Source organism: Eleutherodactylus coqui, chromosome 10 (assembly GCF_035609145.1).
Source record: "Eleutherodactylus coqui strain aEleCoq1 chromosome 10, aEleCoq1.hap1, whole genome shotgun sequence".
Lineage (NCBI taxonomy): Eukaryota > Metazoa > Chordata > Amphibia > Anura > Eleutherodactylidae > Eleutherodactylus > Eleutherodactylus coqui.
The window spans coordinates 6,578,261-6,597,124 of NC_089846.1; the positions used below are offsets into that span (position 1 = coordinate 6,578,261).

Genomic DNA, 18,864 nt, shown 5'->3' on the forward strand with positions numbered 1-18,864 from the left:
TGTGCACACTACTAGTATTGTAACATTACACTAGAGTGAGAAGAGAGACTCCTGGTAGTAGTTTTGATCTACACGTGTACATTGACATCATAGGACAGCCAAGGGGGGTCTCTGACGAGTTCTGAAAATTAGAGACCAAGTTAAAGCTAGATTCGAGTCCATTTTCCTGATCATTATGGTAAATAAAATGTTGACTGGACTAATTATGTTTATTATAATCAGCAGCGTTTTATAAATTACACTAGAGATGCCTTATAGGGACTAGTCGACCAATAGGACCTACCTCGACTATGACTTTTCAAAATAGAATGGCCTTAGATATGATTTTAGCTAAAAAGGGGAGTGTCTGTAAGATGATAGGGGAGACTTGTTGTACCTACATCCCAGACGACACGTGACCCGCGGGTAAAGACGCAGTTGCCATTAAGAAGTTGACCGCACTAACTAAAAAGAGCTAACCTCTGGGACCAGTACTTTCCATGGATGAGCGTAATCCAGTATACAACACTGATCACAGCACACACTTCACCTTCAAATATGCAGGGAAGACAGTCCTCACCAGCTGGTGCACGCTCATCAAAGATCCTGGATCACAATTTCAGCAGCAAAGTATGTATGAGAGCAGCACTCCAGGGGTTAAATAAAATAATAAATCTTTATTGTGCCCACACTGGATGAGCGGGTGGTAAAGGATCCTGGCACAGATGGGCGTCGCTGTTGTATGTGCACTGATTATCTTTTCCGTTCTAGTCTGCTGTGTTATCCCCTGTGTCAGAGAGACCTGTGAAACGGATGCTGGAAAAGCCGCTCCCACAATGAGTTTGCTGGATGCATCCCCAGAAGGAGTGGACAACTCCTACACCCCCTTGAAGACCCTAAATCAAACCTTCAACACACTCCAGTTATAGGCTGACGCGCAGAGAACTGGGAAAATTTGACGGGAAGGGTTAGAGGATAGACATTTTAAGGGGGGATTCTGATAGACATGATGATTAGTTAGCGTAAAATGTCTATTGATTTGTAATGAACTGGAAGTATTATGCAGCTGTAGTGATTTGACTCTATAGAGGCTAATGACTGCATAGTTTCATTATGGTAGTTGCTTTACAATGGCATGGTGAAAAATGTGTGTTTTGTGACTTTAGCCTAAAGTGGAGCTCTGCTGCATAAGGAAAGAGTTAAATCACAGTGCTATATGTATTGCTTGTGTTCATCTTGGATGTTTCCCCAGCCCTGCCCTCACACAGAAACTTCTTAAATAACATTGAAACTTCTTGAACAGGGACTGCCACGCACACTGAAATTCCTTCAGCTTGACCGCATGCTGAGGGGACAAAGTCCACACTACACTGGACTTGAGAGAAGGTGGGCAGGGAGGCAGGGAATTCTATATGACCCAGCGAATAAGAATATGTATATGTTACTGATGTAATCTGTTGCACGCCCATAAAGGGCAGGTATCATGTGTTTCAATAAAATTAGGGCTCTGAGGATTATAACTCAGAGAGCTGGTTGAGATCCAAGGCTGATGACTTGTGACCGATTGGTTTCTTTCATTATGTGTGCACACTATACAATTAGGAAGCTACAGAATACCCTGAAACCTGCTGGAGGAAAATATTATCCAGATCACCTTCCTTATTTACATTTAATTCAAGTTAGGCCCTGGAAACTAGTCACAGAGACGGAAAAGTCTATAGTATTATAATTAAGCCCTTTCACAGTTACAGACTAAAACTTAGAGATTCTTTATTGAAGATAATTTTAAAACCACGTAAACGGGCTGACACACATACAAAACATAAAGGACGAAGGATACACAGAATACCCTTTCTCGACAATGGCCTCTACCCTATTATCAGGTATATGAAGGAGACTCGATCATGAAAAGTGCTACAGGAACAATACTAGGATTTATAAGTCAGTTCACCATACAAAGGGTGTATAATGCAATGGCGAACTTATAAAGTTCCTAGTTATGTCAGCCCTGGTAGTGGTATAAAGATGATGATAGTATATTACTCCTTCAGAATGCAATAAATTGCTGCATGCAGATCTACCAGAGTTACTGCTATCTTAGGAATATTGTTCAATGAAACACAGCAGTATCCCAAGCTCTTTTGAGCAGATGGAAAAGAGGGATTCTTCCCACAATAGAGATATTTGTATATATAAAAAGCTCAACGCGTTTCCCCACAATAAGAATTGTGGTTCATCAGGAGCCTAAATAAAGCAATTAGTCTATGGTACAGCACTTTCTTTGTCATAATAGACCAAACATATAAAGAAGATTCAGGTACTGTCGTGTGGGGGCTCGGAGGTGATGATAGATTCAGATGAAATATGAATAAGGTGCTTTAGTTCAATAGAATAGTTCCGATAGTGGATGGCTACCAGGTAAGGTATAAATAAGTAGTCACCATCTATCAGGACCTGGTCCAACGGACCAACACTCCTATGTCTCTGCGATGAGACACTGGGCTAGGGCTGTCCCTTAAGGCCAGAATGACAGAAGGGATATGGATCGCAGCAGATCCAGATAATTGTCAGAAACGGATCGGTGGACACAATACCAGGGTGGCCACCTTATCCACTGACAGATGTTAAGGCCCTGACTCGAGGCTGAATATAACCCAAATCTTTAGAGGTAGTCTAAGTGCTAGCTTCTATTTCTAGTAGCTAAATATCTAAGCCCTTATTCTGCGCTGGAAACAGGCTGTGAGAACAATCTCTGATCTAATCTACTAGCTGTTTCTAAGCTGTGAAAGAAGTTAGGCCCTGGACAGGATGTTAGTATTCTTGTCGTTTTCTACCACAGTTCAACTTCAAGATTTGTCCGTGACTCAAAAGAGAAGATTATATTAGAACTTGCTTTTTAGCCCTTTTTTCCTTCTCCTCTTTCTCCCCCCCCCCCCCAATCTGTATAATTGCGAGCCTTTGTAGTGCTTTAATAAGACTGTGATACATTCTAGTTCATGTTTACTGCATTATTGGAAGCTTTGTAATTTAAAATAAAATTTGACAGTAAAAAAAGACTAAAAATGCCCAACACCGTGCATCACCAGAAGACCCACAGTGACGATGGTGGGGGCAACATTATGTGAGGGTCTGTTCTGCTGCTGGGACTGGGGCTTTAGTCAAGGTGGAGGCAATTATGAACAGTTCCAAACATCAGTCCATTTTGACACAAAACCTTTAGGCCTCAGCTGATGAGGAAGAGTGTGGTGTCCCGCAGCAACCGAGGCACACACTGAGGAGATGGCGGGGGTAGAGATGGATCTTGTCAAGGTGGCTCTACCAAACTCCTCCCCCAGAGGGACACATATAGCCTGAGCCCAGACACCGCTAGGCCTCTTCCACGCAAAGCTGGGACAGTGGTTACCTGTATAGATGTGAAGTGGACCAAAGAAGTTGTCACTCTTGACGCGGCGAAAAATAATAGAGTCCACACACGGTTATAATGAATACCTCAATTACTGGGAACGGGCAGTGACTGGAACTTTACTTCTTTAAGGTAACTTTCACACACCAGTGCAGGAAGAACAATTTCAGCAAAGTCATGGAGGAGAATATAGGATGACACCGGTCCTACAGTCCTAGTTATCTATAAGACTCCGCTCCTGGACAGACACACACATTCCGGGACACAGGATGACACCGGTCCTACAGTCCTAGTTATCTGTAAGACTCCGCTCCTGGACAGACACGCACATTCTGGGACACAGGATGAAACTGGGCCTACAGGCTGAATTACAGACTCTCTCCCACCTTTTGGCTTGCACTCATATTTATTTCATATAACATCACGTAAAAAGACCATTTGATACATTTTCCAGACATTAACCTCTTATTGTAATTGTTGTATTGTTTTGCATTTATCCATGCATTTATCGCTGCGGAATAAGTGGGCGCCATACAAATTCAGATTATTATTATCTTATGTGCTGCCACTGTGCAATACACATAACTAGATACAAGACCATTTGCAGAGTGTATCCACACCGAAGACATGACGTGTATTATGGAGGGGCCAGATATATAGACTTCGGGCCACTACAAGAGGAATTTCACCTTTCACCACGATAACAACCCAAAGCTAGAAGAAGATCAAAGTTTTGGATTTTTGTGTAGACTTTTTATACCCACTGTACACTCTTTGTCAAAAACAATCCTGGCCCTTAAAGAATGTGTTTGCTGCATAACTTGGCATGCGGTTCCATTTCAGACAGATAAACAAATTATAATATTTGTGGTGTGATTAGATGGACGGTCTTCTCACCGGAGGCCCTATAAGTGGTTCCCCCCTTGGCCTATAAGAGGCTCTCGGAGACTCCTTGTGTGCAGTGACCTCTTCCTCCGCTTGTAGATCTTGTTGGCCACTAGACGCCTCTACAATGCAGATAAGAGATTTCACCCTGTCACCAGAGGGGGGCGCATTATTGGGGTGTGAGAAGCTGGATGGTCGTATTGATGAATTGTCCCCCACCGGCCGTTCTGTACAGACTGTTAGGAGGTGTTGGGACCAGTGGATGGGGGCACACAAGGTGACCGGGCTCAGGACGCCCCCTACAGACCAACAGTAGAGAGGAGCGTTTAATCATCTGAAAAGCAAGAGCAGCTGCAACTGTTTTGTTGTCTGGCATTCAAAGACAGGTGGCTCCATCGTTACACCCCTGTGTCTGTCAGAACTATTTCCAGGCACTTGGCTGAAGGACGTTTGGTCTCACAGCCCTCATTACATGTACGGCCTCTGACCCCCACCGTCGCCCCCATTACATGTACGGCCTCTGACCCCCACCGTTGCCCCCATTACATGTACGGCCTCTGACACCCACCGTCGCCCCCATTACATGTACGGCCTCTGACCCCCACCGTTGCCCCCATTACATGTACGGCCTTTGACCCCCACCGTCGCCCCCATTACATGTACGGCCTCTGACCCCCACCGTTGCCCCCATTACATGTACGGCCTTTGACCCCCACTGTCGCCTCCGTTTGCAGTGTTGTCATAATTGATAAAACTGAACTACTACAGAGGGGAACCGGGTTGTATTTAGAGATGAATCCAGGTTTAGTTTGGGCGCTGACGACGGCTGTGTTCGAGTCTGGAGACCTCGGGGTGAGCGCCTCAATCCTGCCTTTGCTGTGGAGTGGCACACTGCCCCCTGCTGGTGTTATGGTCTGGGGGGCCATCGCATACGACACTCCATCACCCTTAGTGGGAAAATGACAGCATAATGATATCTTTAGGACATCCTGCAGCCACATGTGTTCCTCTCATGGCGGCTTCCAAAAGGCAGCAGGATAATGCTCGGCCGCACACACAAGGGGGTCACAGGAGCCCCCACAACATTGTCACACTTCTGTGGCTACCAGGTCACCAGATTTATCGCCAATAGGACATATATGGGACCATCTGGGACACCGACTTTGACAGTCTACGGGTTTGGAGCAATATGCATCAGGATACCATTTAAACTGTATGCCTGCCCATATCACATCTTGTATCCAAGCTAGAGGTGGCCTAACAAGGTACTAGAGCCTCCATGCCCCCCGTATCACATCTTGTATCCAAGCTAGAGGCAGTACAACAAGGTACTAGAGCCTCCATGCCTGCCTGTATCACATCTTGTAGCCAAGATAGAGGCGGTACAACAGGGTACTAGTGCAGCGAGCAGGACTTGACAAGGATAGCCCGAGTGGATATTCAAACTCTGATCTGGTCACGGTGGTGGTACTCTACATAAAACGATGGCTCATGCAGTAGACGGAACCCTCAAGGGATATTAGTTTGAGTAACTGGGCTTCCAGCGTTATCTCCTCTACTACATAATAACTGATGTTATTGCGCCATTTTTCAGTGGCTCCAAATCATTCGTTCGTCCAAAAATCTGATTTTGAGGCACTGCGCAGTCGGCACATCGCCCCCACGTGCAATCATCATCAGTAATATTTCTTTTAGCTGAAATGTTCATTAATGTCATTAGAGCCCGGCAACCGCACGCCTATAACTGCCGTCCAAAAGAAAATCTGTGTTGCCCGTAACAACCAATCACAGCGCAGCTTTCATGTTACCTCAGCAGTATAATATATAACAACCAATCAGAGCGCAGCTTTCATGTTACCTCAGTATAATATATACCAACCAATCACAGCACAGCTTTCATGTTACCTCAGTATAATATATAACAACCAATCACAGCGCAGCTTTAATGTTACCTCAGCAGTATAATATATACCAACCAATCACAGCGCAGCTTTCATGTTACCTCAGTATAATATATAACAACCAATCACAGGGCAGCTTTCATGTTACCTCAGCGGTATAAGAAATGAAAGCTGCATTGCGATTGGCTGCTATTGGCAACAACAATTACAGGGGAAGTCGGTGAGTTTTTGGTTCTTAATCCGCCAGTATTCATCGCCGGTGCTGAAGAACGCTCTGCGGAATGTCACTCAGACCGGACAGACCTGCGGTCTTATATGAGAAACAAGAAACAGACTTAGCGTTTTACATACAAGATGACGAACGCGGTAAGAATGGCGGATCGGTGTCACTGCTCCCGCCCTCCAGAATAAAGGAATGAATGCTGTACGCTACATTATAAGCTCCTCCCTCGTACCGCCGCGCGGACGGAGAGATCCAAAGGTTACCGCGGCGGAGATGAAACCAAGATAGGTTGCATCACTAAGGGGTTAATTCCTGCCTCCATGATTGCTTTGACCTGGTCTGGGGAGCTGGTTGACAGCAGTGACACTACAAATAAGTCCTAAGCTGGGAGTCTGAATCCATCAGAGGGTTTTTGCCCGTGTTGTATATCCTCCAACCATCCGGGTCGTTACAAGCAATATATATATATATATCCAACAGCACAAAATGGAAACAACCCTTCAAAAAGGGGAGGTGTTCTCAAACGCTGCACAGCCAGAGGCGGAAGATGGACTCTTATCTTCAATAGAATACATCCCAATGTCAAAGTCCAGGGGCAGTAAAAAACAGGTTTTCTTTATTTCAGCAGTAAAACACGCAACGTTTCGGCCCTCGCAATTTTATGGATGAAATAAAAAAAAACCTGTTTCTTCCTGCACCTGGACTTGTTGTGATTCTGACATTGGGACCGCCCGGGTCGTTAACGCTCGCCTGAATGTATTTATTTCTGACAGACGCTCTCATCAATTGATAAGTGAGGATAAACATCGATCAGTCTGGCTTTCGTTATATTGTTTATCTGACACCGTTTTCGGCGTCCTCTGCAGGTACGTTAGTGTTAAGCCAGCCTTTTTCAGGAGTTACCACAAATATTACCATCATTCATCACCCCTTGGGGTCTACAACACACTAGTGGAATAACGTATCTGGTGAATTGGGCGGACAAACATTTATGCCCATTAAAGTACCTTTTTGCATCATTTTCCTTCCTCCCTCTTTGATAGTTCTGGTTTTCGTATGTATGGCCCACGGTAAGCTACCTCGCAGTCAGATGATTCGTTTGTGAATCTGACACAATAGACGTTACGTTTTCCTTTAGGGCCTTTGTCCGTGACCAGCTCTTTAGTTGTTTCAAGAGCCTTCTTGTCACAGTGATTGCTTTGATATCCATTGGTTGCGCACAGAAAGCGGACGCTGCCCGTATACATCAGAGTGCGGCGAGAGGAGGGAACTGGAGTAAACGCAGCGCGCCGCAGATTTTCTCATCTTAAGGATTTTTGATTTCTCGTCACACAATTTGGTAAATGTTTTAATTAAAAAACGCTCCTTTCACGTCCTTTCTGGTAGGTGGATCGCTCTGCGCTGCGCGGTCTGTCCTTATATACGGCGTGGCGCGACATTTTCGGTTCACCTACAACTGACACATCTTGAGTCCCTCCCCCAACTATCTATATCTCCAGACAATGGGGTTTGCAATAGAAGGATGTAGCAGAGCTGAGTCCGCGTTGGCCGCACACGCTGATAACTCTCTGCTATGTAGTGGTTTCCCCCGCAGTCCCAGCTAACATCATAGATCCTGATATCACCATGCGGTGCGCTCAGTGACAAACCCAGCTCTGCTACATCTGGAAAGCCGTCACAATTGTAGAGCAGGGCTCCCCAACTCCAGTCCTCAGGGACCACCAACAGGTCATGTTTTCGGGATATTCTCTGGTAAGAACACCTGTGGTAATGTCTGAGGACCAACAATAATTACATCACCTGTGCAACACTGAGGAGATCCTGAAAACATGACCTGTTGGCGGTCCCTGAGGACTGGAGTTGGGGAGCACTGTTGTAGAAGGTTCGAGATGGACTTACATGTCTCCTTCTGCATGTCGCAGCGCTGCGAGGCTCTGGGATCTGTGGACGGAGGTGAGTGAACTGAGATGATGATCACGGAGGCATCAGGTGTGGCATCGGCTCCGTCTCCTATTACATATGAAGCTGAGCACTCCACCTGCTGTGTGATGAGGAAGGCTGCGTTCACAGGGCGAGACGCGCAAAACTAACACTGAAATAGACCGCATTGCTTACATGCGCGATTTTCTCTTGCAGCGCGGCTGTAAGATACGAAACTAGCAGCATGCTCTATTATTCTGCGAGTCCGCAGATATGTCGCCCATTGTTTCTAATGTGTGAGAGAAAAAGCTTGTCGCACGTACGTTCAGCGATGCCGTGCGAACGTCACACCAATCACAAGGCAGACTTAGTGAACATCGTATTTTTACCAGCTGGATATCGGCAGACATTTCTAGGAGCGGTATTGCGCTCGCCAGTGTAAATACATCCAGCTGTATACTCTGGGGGCTAATTCACACCAGCGTATTCTCATTCCGTTTGCCCTCTTAGGGCCATAAGCCTTGGGACATGCACTAATCCGCTCACCACTACGGAGCGCAGCAGCGCATGAACCGGGGTCATTCTACAGACTATTTAAACTCTGCGCAAGTTTGAATAATAAAGCGATAGGATAGCTGCGGCCCCACCTCTCCCGGGCGCAGGATTAACGTGGAGAATTCCCATAGTGGAAATGAAACCAATGGTTTCATTTCATCCCGTAATTTTCACAGCCGCATAACAGGACAAAATCACGCCTGTCTGTTTAAGTCCTGAGACTACAATGGATGAGACCCCAAAGGACGCACCTTCCCAAATGAAAGGAAGGACAAGTGTAACAGGCTACACCCCAGTAGTAATAGTGCCCCCATAGTGGCCCTAGTAGTAATAGTGCCCCCATAGTGGCCCTAGTAGTAATAGTGACCCCAGTAGAAATAATGCCCCCATAGTGCCCCCATAGTAGCCTCAATAGTAATAGTGATTCCCATAGTGGCCCCAGTAGTAATAGTATCCCCAACAGTAATAGTGCCCCTTAGAGTGGCCCAGTAGCAATAGTGTCCCCCATAATAGCCCCAGTAGTAAGTGTCCCTTATATTGTCCCCAGTAGTAATAGTTCTCCCATATTGTCCCCAGTAGTAATAGTGTCCCCCATAGTAGCCCCAGTAATAATACTAGCCTCAATAGTAATAGTGATCCCCATAATGGTCTAATTAGTAATAGTGATCCCCATAGTGGGCCCTAGTAATAGTGCCACTTAGAGTGGCCCAGTAGAAATAGTGACCCCTACAGTGGTCCAAGTAATAAGTGTCCCTTATATTGGCCCCAGAAGTAATAGTTCTCCCATATCGTCCCCAGTAGTAATAGTGGCCACCATAGTAGCCCCAGTAATAATAGTAGCCTCAATAGTAATAGTGATCCCCATAATGGTCTAATTAGTAATAGTGATTCCCCTAATGGCTCCAGTAGTAATAGTAGCCTCAATAGTAACAGTGATCCCCATAATGGCCCAAGCAGTAATAGTGATCCCCATAATGGTCTAATTAGTAATAGTGATTCCCCTTATGGCTCCAGTAGTAATAGTAGCCTCAATAGTTATAGTGATCCCCATAATGGCCCAAGCAGTAATAGTGATCCCAGTAGTAGTAATGATCCCCATAGTGGCCCCATTATTCATAGTGATCCCAGTAGAAATTGTGCCTGCATAGTGGCCCCAGTAGTAATAGTAGCCTCAATAGTAATAGTGATCCCCATAGTGGGCTCTAGTAATAGTGCCCCTTATAGTGGCCCTGTAGCAATAGTGACTCCTACAGTGGTCCCAGTAATAAGTGTCCTTTATATTGGCCCCAGAAGTAATAGTTCCCCCATATTGTCCCCAGTAGTAATAGTGGCAACCATAGTAGCCCCAATGTTAATAAGCTCTGTTAGTAGCCCCAGTAGTAATAGTGACCCCCATAGTGGTCCTCCAGCCACCCGATAAGCATTTACCTTACTCGTAGTATTAAGAACGTGTGGGAAAGATAGGGTGAGTCCCATATTTACCTGCACGTAGTATTCACACATGAGAAGGGAGCTAGTGAAAACCAAACCATTGTTTGTATTGTGCAGGAAAATGCTAGAAACACCAATATACAATATGTTGCACGGTGTTCTCAGCTACAACCTGTAGTCCCACGCTGACGTGATTCCTGACTGTGTTGAGCCTGAAACTGTTACCAGGAAGCCTTGCTGATACCGGGTGTAATACGCCAAGTGACTGGACTGCTCCATCCTCCACCCAGCTGTGCTTCTACCCCTCCAGCAGTTGGCCACTATTCTAAGAACCTCCAACACCGAAGTCCAGATCCCTGTACAGGGGTAAAAGGGGTGAAGACCTGGGGTCCTATAGATTCTGCAACCCAGCCTAGACTGCGCCAAGCTTACTCCGGTCTCTGTAAGTGTAACATGGATGTAGCACAGTAGATTGTGGATAAAATACAGGGTCTTACTGATTTGGCGCATGGACGTCTGGCAGGATAGGGGCATCGGTCTGAACGCCCGGGTGAAATGGAGATGACCCCAGCTCGGGGGGCTGCTGTTCCGATCCCAATTGCTGAACCCAAGTTAAATCTGCAAAATTTTTAAGGAGTTTTTTGCCTTCTGTAAAAGTTGTCTCTTCTATTTCAACCTTTGTCCCCGTTCCTCTGATTATGAACATCAGCGAGCGGCTCCGGTGGTATCTGTGCTGCGAGGGATCCTCGGACATGAGCCTTCTCGCTGTCAGATGATTTTCTGGATCTCTCCTCAGTAGATAAGCTCTTTATTGCTTCAGGTCTTCTGTCTTCTATACTTAGTTCTCTCATTAAAAGGGACATGTCACTCCTATTGCCTCATTGAAACCCAAATCCTACAAAGGAAAGCTTTCTATCCTAAATACATATTAATATATATATATACTTATATGAACATGAGTCTATAAACAATATAATCTATACTTATATAAATATCAAATTTGCAAAGATTGTAATCTAATTAAAAAATGCATCATTCATATGTCAATGTGTTCATTCATTGTTTGTTATATTTCATATATATTAAAAATCCCTTTTCATTTTCTTTACTATTAATTAATATTGATCTCCCTAAGTAGAATAAAATAATGAAATAATATTTTAAATAAATATACTCTATATCAAAAATTTAATAAATATATTTGTAAAATATATAATATATCCTATTAACCCATAGGGGCATATATAGTATAACCGGCATAAACAAATGACTATAAAAAAAGTATTATAAAACATAAATGTATAATTAGATTTTTTCTAGGACTTCGTTAAGTCCCATAGGTACCAGTGTTTTTAACCTATATATCCAGTACCGTATATACCGGCGTATAAGACGACTTTTGAACCCCGAAAAATCTGCTCTGCAGTCGGGGGTCGTCTTATGCGCCGGTAATACAAAAAAAAAAAAGTGTAAAAAAAAAAAAATTATTACTCACCTCCCACGGCGTTCTGTCGCGCTCCGGCAGGCTGTCGCGCTCCGGCAGGCTGTCGCTCGCTCCTCGTCCCCGGCGCAGCATAGCTTTCTGAATGCGGGGCTTGAAATCCCCGCTTCCAGAAAGCTAATACACACGCCGGCAGCCATGACAGCATTGAATGGCTGTGATTGGCTAAAGCACACGTGGCTTCAGCCAATCACACTATTCAATGACATCATTGAATGGCTGTGATTGGCTGAAGGCGCACGTGTTAGCAATCACACCCATTCAATGATGTCATTGAATAGTGTGATTGGCTGAAGCCACGTGTGCTTTAGCCAATCACAGCCATTCAATGATGTCATGGCTGCCGGCGTGTGTATTAGCTTTCTGGAAGCGGGGATTTCAAGCCCCGCATTCAGAAAGCTATGCTGCGCCGGGGACGAGGAGCGAGCGACAGCCTGCCGGAGCGAGCGACATCCTGCCGGAGCGCGACAGAACGCCGTGGGAGGTGAGTAATGAATTTATTTTTTTTTCTCCACTGTATACCGGCGTATAAGGTGACAGTTGGGGGGTCGTCTTATACGCCCCGTCGCCTTATACGCCGGTATATACGGTACATCTCCTTGTGACGGAGATGACTGATGGATCTGTTATGAATGTGCTCCAGCGGAGGAACAACCAAATCCTTGGTGTCACAGTTGTGTATCTCCGCACAATGGCGGGATACGCTATGTTTGGAGTATCCCTTACGAATGTTAAATTTGTGATTATTTATGCGTGTTCTCAGTGCATTTTTCGTCCTCCCCACATATCTTTTCCCACAGCTACACTCCAGTAAGTATGTAACAAATTTACTCCCACAATCTAATTTAACCCTATTGTCTATTTTAATGGTCTCTCCTTCAGCTTTAAAGGGGTTGTCCCGCGAAACAAAGTGGGTCTATACACTTCTGTATGGCCATATTAATGCACTTTGTAATGTACATCGTGCATTAATTATGAGCCATACAGAAGTTATTCACTTACCTGCTCCGTTGCTGGCGTCCTCGTCTCCATGGTGCCGTCTAATCTTCAGCGTCTAATCGCCCGATTAGACGCGCTTGTGCAGTCCGGTCTTCTCCCTTCTGAATGGGGCCACTCGTGCCGGAGAGCGGCTCCTCGTAGCTCCGCCCCGTCACGTGTGCCGATTCCAGCCAATCAGGAGGCTGGAATCGGCAATGGACCGCACAGAAGCCCTGCGGTCCACCGAGGGTGAAGATCCCGGCGTCCATCTTCACAAGGTAAGTAAGAAGTCACTGGAGCGCGGGGATTCGGGTAAGTACTATCGTTTTTTTTTTAAACCCCTGCATCGGGTTTGTCTCGCGCCGAACGGGGGGGCTATTGAAAAAAAAAAAACCCGTTTCGGCGCGGGACAACCCCTTTAATTAGTACGGATTGTCTCCCTTGTTGGATATGTGGGCAGCACTTACATTTAACCTTATTACATCTATATATCCCCGTTTTACATGATGATGGAATGCTTGTGTTTCTATTGTTCTTTCTCACTTCTGCTCTGGATGGGGCTATGGAGTCTTTAATAGTTCTATTTTTTCTAAAAATTAATCTGGGATATTTATCTAAGGATTGACCCAACACAGGACCACTCATGAGTATCCACCAGTTTTTCTGTATAATTTTACGTATATCACAATTTTGATTATTATATCTAGTTATAAAGGCAGATCCCAATTTATTCCTATTTTAATTTCTTGTTTTTTCTTTATTTTTATCTTCATGCTTATTTTTAATTTTAATATGTGCACTAACCTCTTTACTATCTCTGTCTTTTAATACCTAAAATCTCTAAAAAGCGTTTTTTTTTTTTAAATTTGGGATTGTATTTTAAAATCATCAGTTCTAGTACAATTTCGACTAATCCTTTTCAATTGTCCATAAGGAATATTGGTTTTCTAGGGGCGTGCATGGCAACTATAAAAATTAATATAGCTATTACTATCTACTTGTTTAAAATGGGTAGTAGTAAAAATCCTATTATTATCATGTGTTAATTCTAAATCTAAAAAATAAGCTTATTAGCATCAATACTATCTGTAAACTTAAAGGGGTTGTCTCGCGAAACCAAGTGGGGTTATACACTTCTGTATGGCCATATTAATGCACTTTGTAATATACATCGTGCATTAAATATGAGCCATACAGAAGTTATTCACTTACCTGCTCCGTTGCTAGCGTCCTCGTCTCCATGGTTCCATCTAAATTCGCTGGCAGCTTGCTTTTTTAGACGCGCTTGCGCAGTCCGGTCTTCTCCTTTCAGCACGAGCCGCTTCAGTGTGCTCCCCGCTACAGCTCTTCTGCGCATGCGCAGATGAGCTGTCACTGCTCGGGAGCGCGCTGGAGCGGCCATTCTGTACCATCCTCTGTTAGAGGAAGGTGCAGAAACTGGAGCTGCCCAGCGGAGAAGCCCAGCCCAGCAGCCCAGCTGTCCTGAGAAGCCGCCCAGGTAAGTGATGGGTCGGGGGGTGATCTTCACTAACAGGTGAAGGTCCCGGGCCACAGCGGTAGGCCCCGGAGCCCAGCGCTAGGTTCCGGAGCCTAGCGCTGGGCTCCGGGGCCTAGCGCTGGGCTCCGGAGCCTAGCGCTGGGCTCCGGGGCCTAGCGCTGGGCTCCGGAGCCTAGCGCTGGGCTCCGGGGCCTAGCGCTGGGCTCCGGGGCCTAGCGCTGGGCCGAGGGGGCCTTCGTCTGTCAGGTTCTAGCGCTGGGGAGCCGGGGCGGTAGCGCTGGGGAGCCGGGGCGGTAGCGCTGGGGAGCCGGGGCGGTAGCGCGGGGGAGCCGGGTCTAGCGTGGGGGGGCCGGGGGCTGCGCCGGTTACCTGCTGCCTGGCGGTGGGTGACTGGTCGGCCGTGTTCACTCCAGGGGTCCGGTCGGCGGCTGCGGGGCGTCATGTTGTCATGGAGACACAGCTGGCAGCGTCTCGGGAGCGCGCACGTCGGGCTATAGCAAGCGACGGGAAAAGAGCCGGCGGCCATCTTGGGGAAACTTTTATAAGTTGCTGAAACGCTGGAACGGTAAGTACAAACCAGCTAGAAAAGTCATTTACAGGGGGGCTTAGTAATGTATGCTTAATTAGGGGGACTGGGCAAAAAAAAAAATTCACTGCTTCCTCGAGACATCTCCTTTAAGCACTCACTTTTATAGCTTCACTCACAACACATGACAGGAAAGAATTGTTACATTTACAGACAGTCAGCTCACACTTTGTAGACATTAACCTCTCATTTGCTGCATATGTGCAATACACATACCAGAATGACGAGACATTTTGCACAGTGCACCAAGACAAGACATTAAATCTTAATTACTCTAAATTACCATACTATTAACATACATTGTTACCTAACATGGGTATGGTCCACCATAGCCTGCATAGATGGGGTCTCTCTGCCCCTTGGGCGCATGCACGGGAGCTCAGAGATCACGCGAGGCCTACCAGTGACGTCTAACAGCTCCAAGGCCAATGCACCAGTTGCACATGCGCGAACATACAAGCTCGCGTGAGAGTATCATCCCGGATAGCAATTGTCCTGTACCACAAACGCAAGTGTTGTCATAGTAACCAATACTCCTCTATCAGCGCTATTACTGTGTAGGACAATAAATATATTTATATGCCTCTGGAGCCACAAACACTACCGCTCCGGCCACTATCAAGGTGGCTAATGATTATTATAAGTGGCAACCTAGCAACGCGGTGCAGATGTTTAACCATATCAGGCCAAATATATATAAAGTATTACCTAACAGGGGAGTGAAAAAGGAAGAAAAGAGGGGGGGGGGGGGAGGGAGAAAAGAGGGGGGGGGGAGGGAGAAGAAAAAAATATCAATACATCACAAAAAGAATACAACAATGACATCACAACTTTAAAAATCAAGTTTTTTTGATGTAAAAAAAAGTCATATCTTTATTAATCACATAACAGACATATAAAATCCACATATGTTTTGATATATCAGGAATGGTGGACCAGGAACACCTCCAGGCATCCCACAGATCTACAAAACAAATTACTTATACTACATACAAAATGACCACATCTAAAAACAATCCTAATACACCTACACAAAGCAGTAAAACTCCCTATAAATGTGCTGCATACGGATATGCCAAGTTAAAGGGGTTGTAAAGGGGTTGTAATGTACATCGTGCATTAATTATGAGCCATACAGAAGTTATCAAAAGTTTTATACTTACCTGCTCCGTTGCTGGCGTCCTAGTCTCCATGGTGCCGACTAATTTTCGGCCTCTAATGGCCAAATTAGCCGCGCTTGCGCAGTCCGGGTCTTCTGCTGTCTTCAATGGGGCCGCTCGTGCAGAATGCCGGCTCCGTGTAGCTCCGCCCCGTCACGTGCCGATTCCAGCCAATCAGGAGGCTGGAATCGGCAATGGACCGCACAAAAGCCCTGCGGTCCACAGAGAGAGAGGATCCCGGCGGCCATCTTCAGCAGGTGAGTATGAAGACGCTGGACCGCCGGGATTCGGGTAAGTACTACCCGGTTTGTTTTTTTAACCCCTGCATCGGGGTTGTCTCGCGCCGAACGGGGGGGGGGGGTTAAAAAAAAAAAAAAACGTTTCGGCGCGGGACAACCCCTTTAAGGCACAATGGAGTCATGGTATTGAGCTCATATATCCACTTGAGCTCCTTACGCTTCAATAAGCCCAATCTATCACCCCCTCTAGGCGGGAGGGGGGGGGGGGGTATGGCACCCAATCTATAAACTTCAATTGGCTAACAGAATGTTTAAATTCCCAGAAGTGTTTTGGAACAGGTAAGTCTACTTTACTTGTATGTAACATACTTTTGTGATTGACTGCCTCCATGCTGGTCTCCCCAACATAGCCTAAGCTGCACAGCCATGTAAGAAGGTCAACCACAAAAGAATTCGCACAAGTAAATCTCTCTTCGAGATAATATTTTTTCCCTGCAAGTGGGTGTCTGAAATGATCGCCCTTCACGACATTGCCACAGCAGGAACATGCCATACAGGCAAAATTGCCTTCTTCGTAGGTGTTCTGTCCCACATAAACCGAAGCTACATAACATTCCATTCTAGGTGTTTTAGTGGTTACAGCACCATCTAGCTGTGTTACAAATGTATTACAACTTGTTTTTCTACCATAAAGAGTGATGTATTATGGGTAGTTTGCAAGCATTGTGGGAAGAAGGAACTTTCAGCCAGAACTTCCAGTCAGAGACAGACTTCTCTTTGCTCTCTCCTCTTCAAAATCCACCATCCTTGTAAAAGTATATCTGGTAAGAAAGCTACCTTTGTTTCTGAGACAGTATGTTCTGCAGAGCTGTTCAGTGGTCAGTTGTGTTGTTACTCAGGGAGTTATAACTGTTTAGTTAGCCATGCAGCACTATGTGTAGCAGCCGTTTTGCCATGTGCCTTCATGTTAATGTTATGTAATGTTCCTATGCATCATACTTATGCAAACTATCTGTATTCTTATAGTTTTACCACAATCAATCCACGCATTATCACAAGCCTCAGTCGCATTGAATGCACGCTTGTATGCAACGATCTGTTAACCAATAAACCTGCCAGATTAAGAAGAACAGTTTGTTTATTTGGAAGACAGAAATGGTTAAGCTGAATGTCGGACTGCACACTGTGTGACCGTGTAAGAAGACGGAACAGTAAAACAGATGCTAGTCACCAGCGATGGTGGATCAGACTAGAGGGAGCCGCCATCAGCCACGCGGTCTTACGTACAAGATTGCAGCGGCCGCCATTTAGTCACAAGAAACACGAGTGCAGCCCCAAGTAAACGCAGCACGATCTAAGCCAAGCTGAAGTCTGTTCCTACCTGGACTGAATCTGCACAGAGACATTAACCCCTTAACGACCAGCCCATAGTGTTTTTACGTCCTCCCAAAGTGGGCTTTATTCTCTGAGGACGTAAAAACATGCTTCCTGCAGAGAATAATGCCCCTCGGGCTGTGGACGTGACAGCTCCATGCTGTCAGTGTCCGCAGGTAGCTGACAGCATGGAGCTGTCATCCAGGGCTGTTTGGACACCCCCCCCCCCCCCGGCATTGCGATCGGCGCTATGCAATGGATAGCGCCGATCGCAAAAAAAGGAAATAAAAGTACACAAAAGTTAAAGATTCAGCTTCTCTGATGGATCGGATCCATCGGAGCAGCTGAAATTACTCACCCAGGTCCGGCACGCTGCTCCCCGCTCTCCTGCCACTCCGGGGCCCGAAGCCGGTCTTCGGCGCATGCGCGCCAGGCGGCATTACGTCAGCCGCATGCGCAGAAGGCCCGGCGGCGCGGGAGATTTAAAATCTCCTGGCTCCTGTAGGTAGCCGGGAGGCAGGAGATGTCAGCGGGGACTGCGATGAGCGGTCCCCGGTACCGCGATCGTCGTTATCCAATGGATAGCGGCGATCGTGAAAAAGTTTAAAAAAAGTTTTAAAAAAGTCAGTTTCACCTCCCCTCATGGATCAGATCCATGAGGGGAGGTGAAAATACTCACCCCCAGTCCTCAGCGGTTTCCCGATGTCCCGGGACCCGAATCCCCGTCTACGCATGCGCGCCCGATGATTGACATCGGGCGCGTGCACAGACGGGCTCGAGCCCCGGGAAATTTAAAATCCCTCTGCTTCTGGCTGCCATGTGTAGCTAGGAGCAGAGAGATTATACCGGGGACATGATCACTGTCATCCAATGGCTGACAGTGATCATGTAAAGTGGAAAAAAAGTGTAAAAAAGTAAAAAAAAAAAGTTTTTAAAAGTTTAAAAAGCGTACGTTTCATCTCCCCTCATGGATCATATCCATGAGGGAGGATGAAAGTACGTACCTAAGGCTCCCAGATTTATCCGCGGACCTTACCACAGCTTCTGCACACGCGCCCGTCGCCAAAATGGCGGGCGCATGCGCAAAAGCTGTGGATTGCCAGGATAATTTAAATTCTCCCTGCTCCTGGCTACAAAACGTAGCCAAGAGCATGGAGATTTAATGGGGGTCCGCGGTGAGCGGTTCCTGGTCACGTGTTCGCCATTATCCAATAATGGCGATCACGTAAAA

General features: G+C 46.1%; 1 long non-coding RNA gene and 1 pseudogene across 2 annotated transcripts in view; one reads left to right on the top strand and one right to left on the bottom strand.

Moving 5' to 3' along the window:
- The window catches only part of LOC136579973 (histo-blood group ABO system transferase-like), a 47,628-nt pseudogene extending 39,231 nt beyond the window's left edge, over window positions 1-8,397 (bottom strand).
- The window catches only part of LOC136579980 (uncharacterized), a 131,075-nt gene that overhangs the window by 94,696 nt on the left and 17,515 nt on the right, over window positions 1-18,864 (top strand). The window lies entirely within an intron of this gene.